Source organism: Nomascus leucogenys, chromosome 10 (genome assembly GCF_006542625.1).
Source record: "Nomascus leucogenys isolate Asia chromosome 10, Asia_NLE_v1, whole genome shotgun sequence".
Classification (NCBI taxonomy): domain Eukaryota; kingdom Metazoa; phylum Chordata; class Mammalia; order Primates; family Hylobatidae; genus Nomascus; species Nomascus leucogenys.
This window is the reverse complement of record NC_044390.1, coordinates 6,332,450-6,347,555: the sequence shown is the minus strand read 5'-3', so window position 1 is coordinate 6,347,555 and position 15,106 is coordinate 6,332,450. Positions and strand designations below refer to the sequence as shown.

At 38.3% G+C, this 15,106-nt stretch overlaps 1 protein-coding gene across 18 annotated transcripts in view; it reads right to left on the bottom strand.

The window, feature by feature from the left end:
* ANKS1B (ankyrin repeat and sterile alpha motif domain containing 1B) overlaps window positions 1–15,106 on the bottom strand; it is a 1,250,661-nt gene that overhangs the window by 420,093 nt on the left and 815,462 nt on the right. The gene's annotated exons all lie outside the window — the stretch shown is intronic.

Here is a 15,106-nt window from a genome sequence, read left to right as displayed (position 1 = left end):
CCTATCTGGGCACAGTGATGGGTCATTAAGCTGTCTTCCCATATGGTGCATGTATAGTGTCTGAAGCACAGTTTCAGGTGATAGGTAACACTTCCACTCAGAGAGGCATTACATGACCCCTAGGGTTGTCACTAGATCCGTAGCTCTTTTGCTCTTCAAACACTACATGCATTTTGACATCTCACCATCTTTGTTCATTGTTCCATTCAGTGTTATGTCCTTCACCCCGTTCTTTACTGCTTACCTAAATCCACTCAAGCCCACTTCCTCCAGAGATTTCCCCATCACTCCAGCTCATAGATATCTCTTCCATTTCCATCATAATCAGCTTGCTTTCTTCTTTCTTTCTCTCTCCCTTTCTCCCTTTCTCTCTTTCTTTTTCTTTCTCTCTCTTTTTTCTTTTTCTCTCTCTCCCTCCCTCCCTCCCTCCCTCAACCTCTCTCTCTCTCTCTGTTTTTCTGAAACACAGTCTCACTCAGTTTCCCAGGCTAGAATGCAGCGATGTGCTCATAGTTCACTGAAGCCTTGAACTCTTGAGCTTAAGCAATCCTTACGCCTCAGCCTCTCAAGCAGCTGGGACTATAGGCCACCATGCCCAGCTAATTTTTTTCTTTCTTTCTTACTTTCTCTTTCTTTCTCTCCTTTCTTTCTTTCTTTCTTTCTTTCTTTCTTTCTTTCTTTCTTTCTTTCTTTTTCTTTCTTTTTCCCTCTTCTTTTCTTTCTTTTTCTTTCCTTCCTTCCTTCTCTGTCTTTCCTTCCTTCCTTCTCTCTTTCTTTTTTCTTTCTCTTTCCTTTCCTTCCTGCCTTCTTTCTTCTCTTTCTCTCTCCCTCCTTCTCCCCTTCTCTCTCTCTCTTTCCCTCCCTTCCCTCCCTCCTTCTCTCTCTCTCTCCCTTCCCTCCCTCTCTCCCTTCCTTCCTTCCTCCCTCCTCCCTTCCTTTTCCCTTCTTTCTTTCCTTTCCTTCCTTTCTTTCCCTTCTTTCTTCCTCCCTTCCTTTCCCTTCCCTTCCCTGCCCCTTCCTTCCTTCCTTCCTTCCTCCTTCCTTCCTTCCTTCTTTCTTTCTTCTTCTTTTCTTTTCTTTCTTTTCTTTCTTTCTTTCTTTTCTTTTCTTTTCCTTTTTCTTTTCTTTTCTTTTCTTTTCTTTTCTTTTCTTTCTTTCTTTCTTTCTTTCTTTCTTTCTTTCCTTCCTTCCTTCCTTCCTTTCTTCTTTCTTTCTAATATAGGAGTCTCACTGTGTTGCTCAGACTGGTCTTCAACTTCTGCTCTCAGGCAATGCTCCTGACTCAGCCTTCAAAACTGCTGGGATTACAGGTGTGAGCCACTGTGCCCAGCCAGTCATAGATTTCGAACACTAATTTCTCCAGTAGTTACATTTTATATTGTGAAAACACTTACATTGTTGGCTTTTATTAACATTTGAATGTGATTTGCTATTTGCTGTTAAGTATGCTAGTCTTAGCTCCCTGAGTAGACTGTTGGATCTTTAAGCAGATGCTGTACTATGCCTCTGTAGTTTCTACCACATTTAGCACAGTTAGATGAGTATATAGGTACTCAATAGGTGTTCCCTTAGGAATGAATGGATAACCCTCCTGGGAATCCATTCAAAAGGATTCTCCTGAGAACTCCTTAACAAAGGCTTATCTACTTTCTACTTTAGACTGTCAACACATGCTAAAGGATAAAAGATGCAGATTTGAAACACATAGATTTACATTTTAAAATGCTGTGGCATATTTGTTAATATACTTCACAGTCTGAATGCAAGTTTAGGTTAGTTACCCTCGAGGACAAAGCTACTAGACTCTGGAGGATTCAGATAGTCTCATAAAAATCATCACAATGTTATCATTCATAGTTAAGGGAACATTTTGTAATAAGTGGGTGTCTTTGAGTATGTTTCCTAGGGAAAGTGCTAAGTGCAATCTAGTCCATGGAAGTCCCACAGTACTCTGCGAACAACCTGCACTGCTTCATGGCCACTTCACCTGAATGGCTCAGTTCTTTTGAGTGTCCATGTAGTCAACTAATCAGTCTGTGGTGAGTAAGAGTAAATTAAGGTGACTAACTTTCCAACATCCTTTAAAGTTGTTTGATTTAAGGTCGCTGAGCTAGGTGGTTTATGGATATTTCAGTATTCCTGGAATAATTCATGTAAGCTTTTTCCTTGTATCCAATATATTATGAGGGTAAGAGCAATGAAGCCCTGTGCCAATTTCTCCATTTCACTGGCTAATCAGTAATTCTAACATTGTTTGCCAGCTAAATGGAACAGGCACTCCTGTCACCATCATGATTCATTGCCTAACTGAAAGCACAGAGCTGGCCTTAATCTAATTCTTAATAAAACCTTGTGAACTAGGTATACTGTCTCAATTTGCACATGGAAAACAGACGTTCACGAAGGTTGAGGGACTGGCCCACGATCTCACACCAAGTAGGTAAAGAACCATGGAAGCAATTCTGTGCCTTAAAGTGCAATTGTCTTTCTAATTCCTGTTGAGCATGATTGTCTTTTCCATGCTGAATCTAATGATTGCAAATATCAAATGAGCCCTAAGCAAGGCCCTGTAATCCTAGTCCATTCTCCTAGTAAACGCTCCTTCCCACTCTCTGAAACAACTTTTTAATATCTTCTCTATCCTTGTATCTTCTACATCCTTACAGCATTATTCACTGGAAAATAGAAACCATCAGAAGAAACATATTTCCTTATTCTCAATGCCTCATATACCAGTCATGATGGTACCCACTCTCTCTGTCTTCCCTCCTGTTATCACAGAAATGTCCCCATTAGCAACCAACTCTCTACTTGGCTCTGGATCCCAACCTCTCTCATCTTTATTCTTTCAATCCTTCTTTCTCTTCCAATATCAATGCCTCTTTTTCTACCTGATCATTCCTTTCAGTAGCCAGACATGACTCCAGTCTCTCCTGTTTTAAAAAATTCTTCCCTTTGCCCCACAAGTCACCCTTTAGCTATTAGTGTATTTCTGTACTCCCATTATCAGAAAAACTTCTTTTGACAGTTGTCTACTACTTCTTCTGTCCAACGCAATATGGCTTCCGTGGCTCTTATTTCACAGAATGTGCTCCTGTTAAGTTCTCCAGGGGCCTCTGTGTTGCCAAATCCACTGGCTACTTCTCTAGTCTCATTTCTTTTTTTTTTTTTTTCACCTTCGACTCCAGGGTATATGTATAGGATGTGCAGGCTTGTTACATAGGTAAATGTATGTCTTGGTGGTTTGCTGCACAGATCAACCAATCACCCAGGTATTAAGCCCAGCAAACCTTAACTATTCTTCCTGATGCTCTCCCTCCCCCAACCCCCACCCCGATAGGCCCCAGTGTGTGTTGTTCCCCACCATGTGTCCATGTGTTCTCATCATTCAGCTCCCATTTATAAGTGAGAACGGGCAGTGTTTGGTTTTCTGTTCCTGTGTTAGTTTGCTGAGGATAATGGCTTCCAGCTCAATCCACATCCCTGCAGAGAACATGTTATCATACCTTTTCATGGCTGCATAGTATTCTATGGAGTATATGTACCACCCTTTTCTTTTTCCAGTCTATCATTGATAGGCATTTGGGTTGATTCTCATTTGATCTCTCATCAGCATTCTACCTAACTGATAACTTTCCCATGGAGCAAGCTTTTCCCATGGAGCAAGCTTTCCCATGGAGCAAGCTTTTGGTAGCATTCTACCTAACTGATAACTTTCCCATGGAGCAAGCTTCTAAACACTTTGAGTTTGAGGAGTCAGTAGAATATATAGGAGGTAGAAAACTTTGCTTCTGTTGAGTATTGGTGAAGTAACCTAAGGTGAAAGTGCAGAGTGAGAAGAGAAGAGACTCAAGGGCTAAGCCTGAGGGTACAGGCAGAAGCAGAGAGGGCTACAAGGAAGACTGAGAAGGTAGGAGGAGATAACAGAGACAAGGTTAGAAGTCAAGGACAAAAAGAGTTGTCATAAAAAAAAAAGTGGTCAGAATCAAAGGCCAGAGAAAGATAAGGTAAATAGGGACTAGTAAGGGTATATTGTCTTTGGCAATTGAGAGTTTATTGGTTGCCATTTATAAATAATTTCAGGATGATGACAGAGGCTGATGGTATTAAGGCCTGACTGTATTTTTCTGAAGAGCAAGCCAACAAGTGTAGGCATTATTTTGGGAGGCTTGGTTATGAAGGGAAGAAGAGTAAGTGGATAGTATCTAGAGCAGAATAAGAATTGAGGAAGGTTTTGAAAAAAACATCAGGTTATATCTGAGTTTGCTCAGAGAGGGTAGAGAAGAAGGCTTCCCTAATATCACAGCATTATGCAAGAACTAAAAATAGAATCTATTTCTTCTGCCTCCAAGATAATTGAGATAATATATGTGTAAGAGTTTAAAAAACTATAAAGTACAATAAGAATTTGATATAGTGTTCTTCTTTCCACTATATTATAATTAATTACCAGGAAGTCAATGGATTGCATTTTTAACTATATAACACACCCTTTACCCCACTCCCTGCAACAAGAACCTCACTGCTATTTATTCAGCAGTTCTTAAATGATTGATTTGTTGTGGATGATCTTTTGCTTGCTTCCTTTTGAAACAGTGAGGGATTTCTGGATGTTTGCCAGCCTGAATATTCCTGTTTACTTGTCTTAGGCTAACAGATAACTGGATGGGCCATATTGTTATACAGGCCTGATGAATGCCAAATGTTCGGCTCTATCTCTACAGGATTACACCTTTCTGAAAAAAGAACGTATAATATAACTTCTGTCAAATAAACTTGAGATACGTTTGTTTCTAGGCCTCAAATTTCAAGATCCCCCTCAAAACTTTGGAAGGACAAGCCTAATTCTCTTCGCCAGGCATGAAACCAGACATCAGCTTATAAACTCAAGATGTTCCATAATTCTTTCAATATGAATTCTAATTATCTTTGCTCCCTCTAAGAGAAGGTAAAAGTATAACAATGTGAAATCTAATTCTATGGACTCAAGGGGCAGAAATCAGTGACCTGATATTCAGAGGCCTATATTAATTAACCATTTTATTTTTCTCATCTCTGTAATTCGTAAGTAGAGTTGCAAGGGCTCTTGTTCTTCAGTACTATTTCAGATCATACACTCTCAAATGAATGGATAGTTCTCAATGCCTACGATGCACTTGATTCACACAGACTAGCCTAGGTTGTCTGAAATGAAGTCAGGGAGATGCATGCAATTACCTGTAAAGTGTTGTTTCTGTGTCTCTGTAGCCTGAGTTTCCTTGTGGATAAAAATCTACAGCCTTTTATTATGACAGCTCATTACACCACAGAAAAAATTAAACTGAAAGATAGATCATGTCTTCCATGATCACTGCTACTGTTTGAGGTGGTGTCTCCCGCATGAATGAAATGACTGCCACTCAGAAGGTCTCATGGTCTGAGAACAAACTTGACCTGGAAATTCATCTGTATTTTTATAACCCTGTGTATGGTGAGAAAGTTTCCTTAGTCTAGACTGCCTAATATCTGTATGAGGCCATTTTTTTCTTCTCTCTCACCTCTCTTGTTGCTACTCCTCTGAATCATCATCCACCCAAGATCAAGGAATGCTTACGCTACTTTTGTTTGTCCAGGGCTCAGATCTTTCTCAGCTCACTCAGATATGTTGCCCCGGTATCTCTTATTGAAAACTTTTCCCTATGGACTCAGATCGACCTGGGTTTAAATCTGGAGTGCTTTGGACCATATATTTAGTCTTTCTATAACTAAGTTTTGCCCTTGTAAAACTGGAATAATACTACATACTGTGTAACATTTGTGAGGGGGTAAAGATAATGTATGTGATAATCATATAACAAGTTCTTGATAAACAATAGTTATATTATTAAATTGGCTATATTTTTTTCTTTCTATAAAGCATTACTTGCCTAATCATCAATTTCCTTGGAGTGCTTCTATCAGGTAGTTATCAAGTGTAAGGATGGAACCCAAATAAATATTTCTTGTAAGTGTGATTTATTTAGGTACTAGAAGAGGCTGCAAAATAAAATGGAAAGAGTGTAGGGCTAGAAAGGTGACAAGTTCCTGGTTCTGGTGTTGCCAGTTCTCATATTAAATAGCAGTGTTATCTGTATATGATTACCCATCTATGAAAAACTCTAAGTTATTAGAAAGATTGAATTCATCATTGATGAAAGAGATCCTTCAGGCATCTGGAATCTTACGTAAACCTCACGTAGATTGAGTTTAATTCAATTAAATAACTATTTATTGAATGATCATTATGGACTGTGCTTGGAAATGTGAGAGATAATAAACAAAGGCTACACATATACACACATTTATTGAGAACTGTTATGAGTTGAATTGTGTCACCCCAAATTTATATGTTGGAGTTCTAACCCCTAGTAGATATGTGGATATAGATACACATCCTAGTAGATAGAGTAGGATGTGGTCTTATTTGGAGATAGGGTCTTTACAGACGTAATCAAGTTAAAATGAGGTCATTAGGGTGAGCCCTAATCAAATATGACTGGTGCATATTCGACATGCACAGAGGAAGAGATTTGAAACACAAGGAGAAGGTGACCAAGGAGACAGGTCCAGAATGGCTCCTTCCCTTATAGCCCTCAGAGGAACCAACCCTGCTGGCACTTTGGTCTCAGACTTCTGGCCTCCAGAACTGTGAGACAATAAATTTCTCTTGTTTCAGCCACCTAGTTTGTGGTTCTTTGTTGTGGCAGCCATAGCAAACTGATATGAAGACCTACTATGTGCTAGTAACTGGGAAACTAACACTGAACAGGGCACTGTTCTTTGTTTCAGAGGAAGAAGTTTGGAAAAGAAGCAGATACTTCAGTCCCATGTAATAAGCCTGCTCCAAGAGAAGCATGTACAGGGTGTCATGGGAGGACAGTGAAGGACAGTTGAGCATTACCAAAGGCTTGTTTGAAGCTCCTCAGCAGGGACTTCTAAGCCAGGCCTTTGAAGTAAGAGTGCAAGAATGAGTGCAAGAAGCAAGAGTTCTGGGCAGAAAACAATGTTTATATGAGGCAGTTTATGCAAAGGCACGGATATCTGAGCAGGTGTGGCACTGTTGTAGAACTGTAAGTAACCCAACATGGCCAGAGCTTAAGAGCAGTGAAAGATAAGGCTGGAGAGGTGAGCAAGTTCCAGGTCAGTGGCAGAAGGCTCCCTGGAGCAAGGGGAGCACCTAGGACCTTGAGGTAGGTCTTCCGTGATTAGCAATCGCGAGGACATATGCTATGTTAGGTAGGAGGGAAATTGTAAACAAAAGTGAAGGTGTATATTTATTTGGCAGTGAGCACTCTGGCCTGGTTAAAGCAGACATCCTCTTGAGAAGCAGAGCAAGCAAGTGAGAAGCTAAGAGGTAAGATAAAGTCCCTCAAAGGACCAGAAGTATGACAAACGGAGTGCTTTGAGGGCAGGGCTAGTATCTTGTTTAGTGCTTGCAGTATAGCAGTGGCTCAAGGAACAATTGCTGAATAAGTGAAGGGAGAAGTGGTGAAATTCTGTCCTTTTACTGAATTGAGCAGGGACTTTTAGGTTACAGAGGGTTGGTTTTGAAATCTAGGCTCTGCTGGCAATTTTTTTAACCTTGTTGAGTTTCATCCTCTTTATTTCTAATTGTGAGTATACTAATATTGACGGTATTGGTGAGAATTATATGGGATAATTTATATGGAACTATATAGAATTATGGGTATACTAATACTTAGTATGGGATAATTTATATGGAATTTTATAGAATATATGGAACTATACAGAATTACATGAAACTATATAGAATTATGGGTATACTAATATTTACAGTATATGGTGAGAATTATATGGGATAATTTATATGGAACTATACAGAACTTAAAAATTCCATTTGATCAATATTTATTAAGAAGCTACTATATGCCAAGCCCTGTGGTAGGCTTTAGGACTAGAAAGATGAACAAGACCCAATCTCTGCCTCTAAGGAATTTACTTTCTGTTAGGGGGATGGGGAAGCAGACATCTGAACAGATAAAATAACTGTGATGCAATAGAATAAGGACTAGCATAGGGCTAAGAACAGAGCACCGTGGATGCACAGAGAAGGGACAGTTATGCCAGCCAGATGGCAGGATAGTGTTGGGGAATACTTCCTGGGGGAAGTGATGCTTAAGCTGATTCATGAACAATGATACACAATTAGGTGAAGAAGGAAGAAAAAGGAATTCCAAACAGAGGGAACAACAGGCTTCCTTTGCAGCTGTGTTTTTCTAGATCCTGTGCCTGTGCAATTCCTTGCTGAAAATATACTCCAGTCAGCTTGGTTAATGCAAAAACACCCTCCCTAGCTCTCGTCAGACTCCTGAAGGCTGGATCGTGCTCTGAACAGCCTCAGCTATTGGCTGGGTTCTCTTTAAACTAAACAGGCCTTCAGAAACCCTTCATGTAGCCACCTGCCTGATCTCCTCACTCCCTTTCTCCTGCTTTCTTTCTTTTCTTCCTATCCTTCCTCGGTATCTGCTTTCTTCCTCCTCTCGTTAAACATTTCCTGTGTCTACATGTGTAAACTATGGGCTGTGCCTGGAGATACAGGGGATAAAACATACATCTAATTCATGAGGAGCTCGAAATTGAAAGTAGGGTCAGCAAGCTATGGCCCATTGACCAGATCCGCCTGTTTTTGTAAATAAAGTTTTATTGGAACATGCCCACGCCCATTCATCTATGTACTGGCTATGGCTGCTTTCATGCTACAATAGCTGAGTTGTGTAGTTGCAATAGAGACCATGTGGCTTGCAAAGCCTAAAATATTTCCCATCTGGCCCTTTACAGAAAAAGTTTGCTGGCCCCTGTTCTAGTGTTTATATATGGCAGAAGTGGTGGGGATAGATGGACAAGTAAAGAGGTAATGTACCCCTGTAAGATAAGTTTTTCAAAAGGGTACTATAGAAGGAGAGTTCCTAATGCATACTTTGAGGTTGAGAAAAGAACTGAGAGCTAAAAAAAAGTGACAAGTACGCTTAGAGCTAAAGGATAAAAAGGAGTTAAGAGGGAAAGGAAGATCATTCTTGGCAGAGACAGTAGCATGTGCAAAGCCAGGCAATGAAAGAAAAATATGCAATGCTCTATTGCAAAAAGAGGAAGCAGTGAAAAATAAGGCTGGAAAATCATTTTGGGCCAGGTCATTAAGGATCCTAAATATGAAAACCATATTAAGGATTTTAGAAATGCCCTATAATCTCTCCCATAGGTAATTGAGAACCTTTGAAGGATTTTAAGCAGAGTAGTGCTAAAGCAAATGTGTGCTCTAGAAAGATCACTCTGGCTGTAGGATAGTTAACATTTACTGGACATTTATCCTATGCCAGGTCTGTGCTAAATGCTCTTTGCATTTGGAAATATCTATTGAGTAGCTGGACAGCACTGGAAACCAGGTAGAAAGAGGTGAAACATGGAGAACAGATATGGATCTATGAGAAACCAGGGATCTCTCTAAGGGATGGAAAGGTGTAGAGCACCACCCTTATTTGGAGGCATGAGGAGAAGTAGAAGAACAGGGGTGACTGCAAAGGGGAGTATACTGTCATGGAACACAAACGGGGAGCAAATAACAAGGAGGAGTGGGTAGCGAAAATCAGATATTGTAAAGAGAGCTAAGAGAAAAAAAGTGGAAAAACAAGCAGGGGGCAGGGAACTGGTAAGAAGCAGATCAGAGCTGACTTAAAAGGGAGCAATTTCAGCAGAAAAGTTGAGAAGCAAGCTGGATTATAGGGTTAAGGAAGTGGTTGGAAGTGAGAAAATGGAGGTCGCTGCCACTGAACGCTTGTTTGAGAGATTTGTCTTTTTAAAGAAGAGTAGAAATATGACTGTGGCTGGATTCCTTAAAATTAGGCTGTAATTCAGCAGCTTTGGTAACTTTTCTGATTCATGAGGTGAATTTCTCATCTCAAATATCTGGTCATTTGAAGTAATACTGGAGATCAAATTATGCAAATATGCTGCATGACTAAATTAAAGGCCTATTCATGTGAGCATTAGTTAGTAATGGGAGTTATATTATATACCGCATTATTAGAAAATGGGGCAGCATATTTTAGTACTTAAAAATTTAATCAGAGTAACTTCCAGAAGGAGGAAAAGGTTCCTTTTTAACACAAGATTTGAATCATGGCTATTTTTTTTTCTTTTTTTCTGAAAGCCATTCTTCTAAGATGCTCATCCCTGCACAGGCCCTCATTTCTGACTTTCTGCTGCACAAGCAATCAGTATTTGTGTGAGGCTAATGGGATATACAAGAACAATTAGTAGCTCTGCCAGCACCAGTATTGTACTTGCCTCTTTAAAGAGCTCAAAATATTAAATAACAATTGAAAAGAACATTTCTTCTAGACCCCTCATTAGATTGATTTTACAGATGAGTAAACTGAATCATAGAGAAACAAGATAGTGGAAATGAGAAGTCTTACTTTGGTTCTGTCTCACACCACTGTAAGGCTGTGCCTATTATATTTGTAATTAAGCTGTTGTCCAGATAAAGAATAACTCCCTCTTGGCTTCGACTTTGAGATACCAACAGATTTTTAAATGCCGGCAGTTGAAAAGGTTATTTTTTTTTTTTCTTTCAAAAGTGGGTTTGTAACTATTGGCCTAAATTATTTTAGGAAACTATAGCCGTACTTTCAACATAAGGCCACCCACTCAACTCTGAGCCTAGACTGTTTGAGAAATAAGAAGGTATAGGAAATTTGGCAGGTATTTTTCTCTTGTATCTTTAAATCTCAGTAAGTTCACAAAATTTTCCTAACCAATATTGGAACAAGAAATTATCACGGCGGGGGGTGACTAGTATCACCTTTTAAGGACAATTAATTTTTCTACTTCACAAGTTGAACTTCTTATTTGGATCACAATATGCTACTAAGATACTTAAAAGGTCATTTTCTCAGGCCAACTGCAAATGATGTTTTCATTATAGAAAAGTTATGTAAAAGTGGAAAAGAGATGTAAGTCCATTAACATGTAAAATGCACCACAACAATGGCAAAAAGTTTTAATTAAATACGTATGAACTCTATCATGCGCAAATGTTTTGTTGAAATGGATGACTCCAAAAGCTCTGTGGTTCCACTTCAGTGTCTAATAGGCACTACTCATTTTAACCTTCAGCAAGTCCTTTATGAATGCTATCCACCCAAGTGTACAAAAATGCCAATTCATGTAGGGCTATCAGTATTATTGTTATTTCTTATTCTGTAAAGGCTGCATTTTGAACATTTTAATAAGGGTCAAAGCATTCCAAGTCAATCTAGATGGCAACTGTTAGAAATGCAGGAGGTGCTTTAAAAAATGAGTTGGTAATAATTTCATTCTTCCCCCATTTTGATTAGAGTTTATAAATATAACTGTCAGCTAGTTATCATGGTGAGGTTATGGCTCAGTCCTCCTCCAAGTAATATAAACTTCTTAATACAGTCTTCAGACTATGAATCTACCATAACATTGCCAGTGTTTTGATATCATCAGTATCTTTATCTTCCTTTATTTCAAGCTATGACAGATTTTACCTCTTCTATTATCTACTGTAATTTGTTGCTGACAAACCAATTGCTAGTAAATACATATGTTGAGCGATGGTGATTATGTGAAGAGTGAGGGGCAAGATCCCTGTGGTGTAGTGTGTGTGCACCCATGTGTGCATGAAGAAACGTGTGTATGTGTGATGCGCATGCAAATAATATAGGTCTGAGGGAAATACTGTACTCTCCTTGAGGGTAAGGGTCATGTCTTATTCACTGTTACATCCCTAGTACTTAACACTGTCTCTGGGACAGAAATGATATCTAAGGAGTGTTTGTTGCATGAATGAGTGAAGGGTACTAATGGTCCATGTTCCCATTGGCAAAATAAGGCTTCCAGTTTAAAAATGAGACTGGAGGTCCACCTACAACAATCTGTTGTGCTTTCGGTTTTTACAGGCTGATTTCTATGCACACAGCATTATGCTGGGACTTGTGAGGAAAGCAAGGAAACTGAATACACAGAACTTGGACTTGAGAAGCTTCCAGTCTAATTGGGGAGACAAGATACATACAAGTGAAAACTTAACTCCTGATTCGAGAGAGAGAATAATGGCATGCCAAATGTATTTTTTTCATGTCAAATGTAACCGCTGCGTGAGTTCAGGAGAAAAGAGGCTGTTCTGTACTGCAGCCATTAAAGAAAGCTACCTAAACTAGGCAGGAATTGAGTTATACCTTTGAGGATAAAAGACAGCAGGGAAGGAAAGGAAATGTCTGTCCAGGAGGAGCGGGTAGAGAATACAGATGAGCAAAGTTATTAAGATAAGAATAGATTCTTTGGGACTTAAAATTTAGGAAGCAGTCATTAGACTTTGAAAAATAAATATGATGGTAGAGACAAATATAACAAGGAAATAAATAAGCATGCACATTTTGTATAGTAATCACTTCATACCTAAACTCCTTGGTGAAAAAAAATGTCGAAACTTAGACACATTCTCTATGTTGCAAACTCAGGGGAAGTGAGTGAAATGTCAGAGGGCATGGCAGCATTCCCAGAGGTTAGTGAGTATCAGGTAGGCTTTGCCAAGCAGGAGGGAGGTGATGATATTTGACTTCTGAGGGGATAAACAGGTAAGGTGGGATCTGGGCAGATTTTCAGACAAAAGATTCTGTTGTGAAGGTGCTTCTGGTTTTAACATAGATGTGACTCTCCTAAAGTCTTAGGTGACCTGATGTACTTCTGAAACTATTCATTGATTGTACAAATTTCTATTTATTTTACATTTTTAAGGGTACAGAAGGATCTAAACTGTGTGCACAACTATTCTACAAACCAAAATGAAAACCAAAATGAAATACATAAAGGAAAAGTTGTTTGAAATTTTGTCTTTAAGATACAGGGAAAAAATCACACATCAGTAAAATCCAGGATAAATATCAGCCTGAAGGAGGAGCAATAATTGACAAATATTTAAAAACAACTGGGGGGCCAGATGTGGTGGCTCACACCTGTAATCCCAGCACTTTGGGAGGCCAAGGCAGGCGGATCATTTAAGATCAGGAGTTCTAGACCAGCCTGGTCAACATGGTGAAACCCTTCTACTAAAATTACAAAAATTAGCCAGGTGTGGTGGTGCACACCTGTAATCCCAGCTACTTGGGAGGCTGAGGCGGGAGAATCGCTTGAACTGGAAAGATGGAGGCTGCAGGAGGCTGAGATCACACCACTGCATTCCAGCCTGGGTAACAACGTGAGACTCCCTCTCAAAAAAAAAAAAAGTACCAAAACCAAAAAACAATTGGGGTCTTTCTTTTCTAACCATATCTAGACATTGGTGAAAATAGTCCTTATTAAAGATAATCATAGCCATGGAGATAAATCATCCACATATTGCATTTATGTGTGAGAGTATGTATGTAGAACAGATTTAGCAAATAATTTTTAAAGCTTTCAATAAATACTTTAAGTTACTTATATGGACACTTTAAATTCGAATTCATTAATGGATTCTTGATTGAATAAAAAATTAACTCCTGAAGATATTTCCTAAATAAAGTACATCTATGCATGGATGCACTATGATGTTTCAACCAACATTAATTATACCCTTTTGATTTCTACTGTCTTGTTCAAAAACGCTAATAAGACCTGCACTACATCATAGTTAATAGGAGTGTGGTGCTTGTTGCTTAGGCAACAGGAGGAACAAATGCAGGTCAGAATGTGCTTCAAGAAAAACAAAAGCTAGAATATGATACTGAGTGGAGACTAAGCAAGTCTAACAGATTTTTCACCACATTAAAGAAATATGTTTCTTACAGCAAGCCAATCATATTCATGTATTTAACTAAGTTTGCAATTACATAAATTAGATTATGTAGATCAATAAATAATTTTTATAAAGGTAGAAATTAATCGCTTATGATACTAGTAGCAAATAAATGGTGTATAACAGCATGTAAAGCACTAATTGATTATACCACTTCATGATTTGCTTCATTTTCATAATTAATTAACTCCTCTAAATGGCAATTCAAAGTTTTTTTAAAAGATAATTCTGTCTCATGAAGAAAGTATTTGATTGGCCCATCTAAATTAATAATATTTTCTTATTTTCTAGAAAATTATACCAAATACTTTGAATTAAACAAGTAAAGAATATAATCTATGATTAGACCTTGGTTACATCACATATATCCAGGATTTTACCTTCCATATAAATTTTGAAGTGCTTATACATGATGCATTCACGAATAATTTTTACGATCTCTCTTTGAATGCTTATTTGAAACCTGTTTGATTAACCTTTCAGTTCGAGGCTTTCAAAAAGGTATTATATTTGCTCATAAGTGTTTAACATTCGGAGGAAAAATAAGCTGAATTAAAGTCTTTCAGCGTGGGCAAATGATCCAGGAAATCCAAAGACCTAACTTCTCATGGGACCAGAATAAATTTGGACAAGGGTTTCGGGGTTGAGAATGAGAAACCCTTATTTCAAGTAGACACAGGGAGAAACAATTAAGATATTGAAATGTACAGTAAACATAAACAATAATAAAAAGACCAATTCTGTTTGATAGTTCTTCTAATTCTTAATGCCATCTGTTTAGTGTCCTAAGTCTGTCCTAAATCTGCCCAGTGTTCTAAGACTTTCATAGCAATTGAAGAACTTTCACTTTTTTCCATTTCAATACCCAAATATCTTGTCTATATAACCAGTGATAGTACTTGATAAACACAAGAAAAATAACAGTAGCTGCATATATCAGTATAAAAAAACCAGCAAATCACTCATAAAGCATTCTGTGCACACAATTACTTAGAGCTCATATATCTTACTATATTTATGTCTTTTTTATTTTTAAAAACTCTTGGGCATACATACTTTTGGAGAAGGAGCAGAAGTTGAATAATGTTAATAATCTTCAAATCTATAGTACTCAAGTCAACCTCAGAGAAAAATAATCTAAGATAGAAATTAAAAAATCTAATCAGCTCTCACTATTGTGTTATCATTTCTGGTACTAGTAAGCTGCAGGTGTCAGCCCTATTACTGTATTTAGGCAGGGCTATTACTTATTTCCAAAAGTCATTTGTG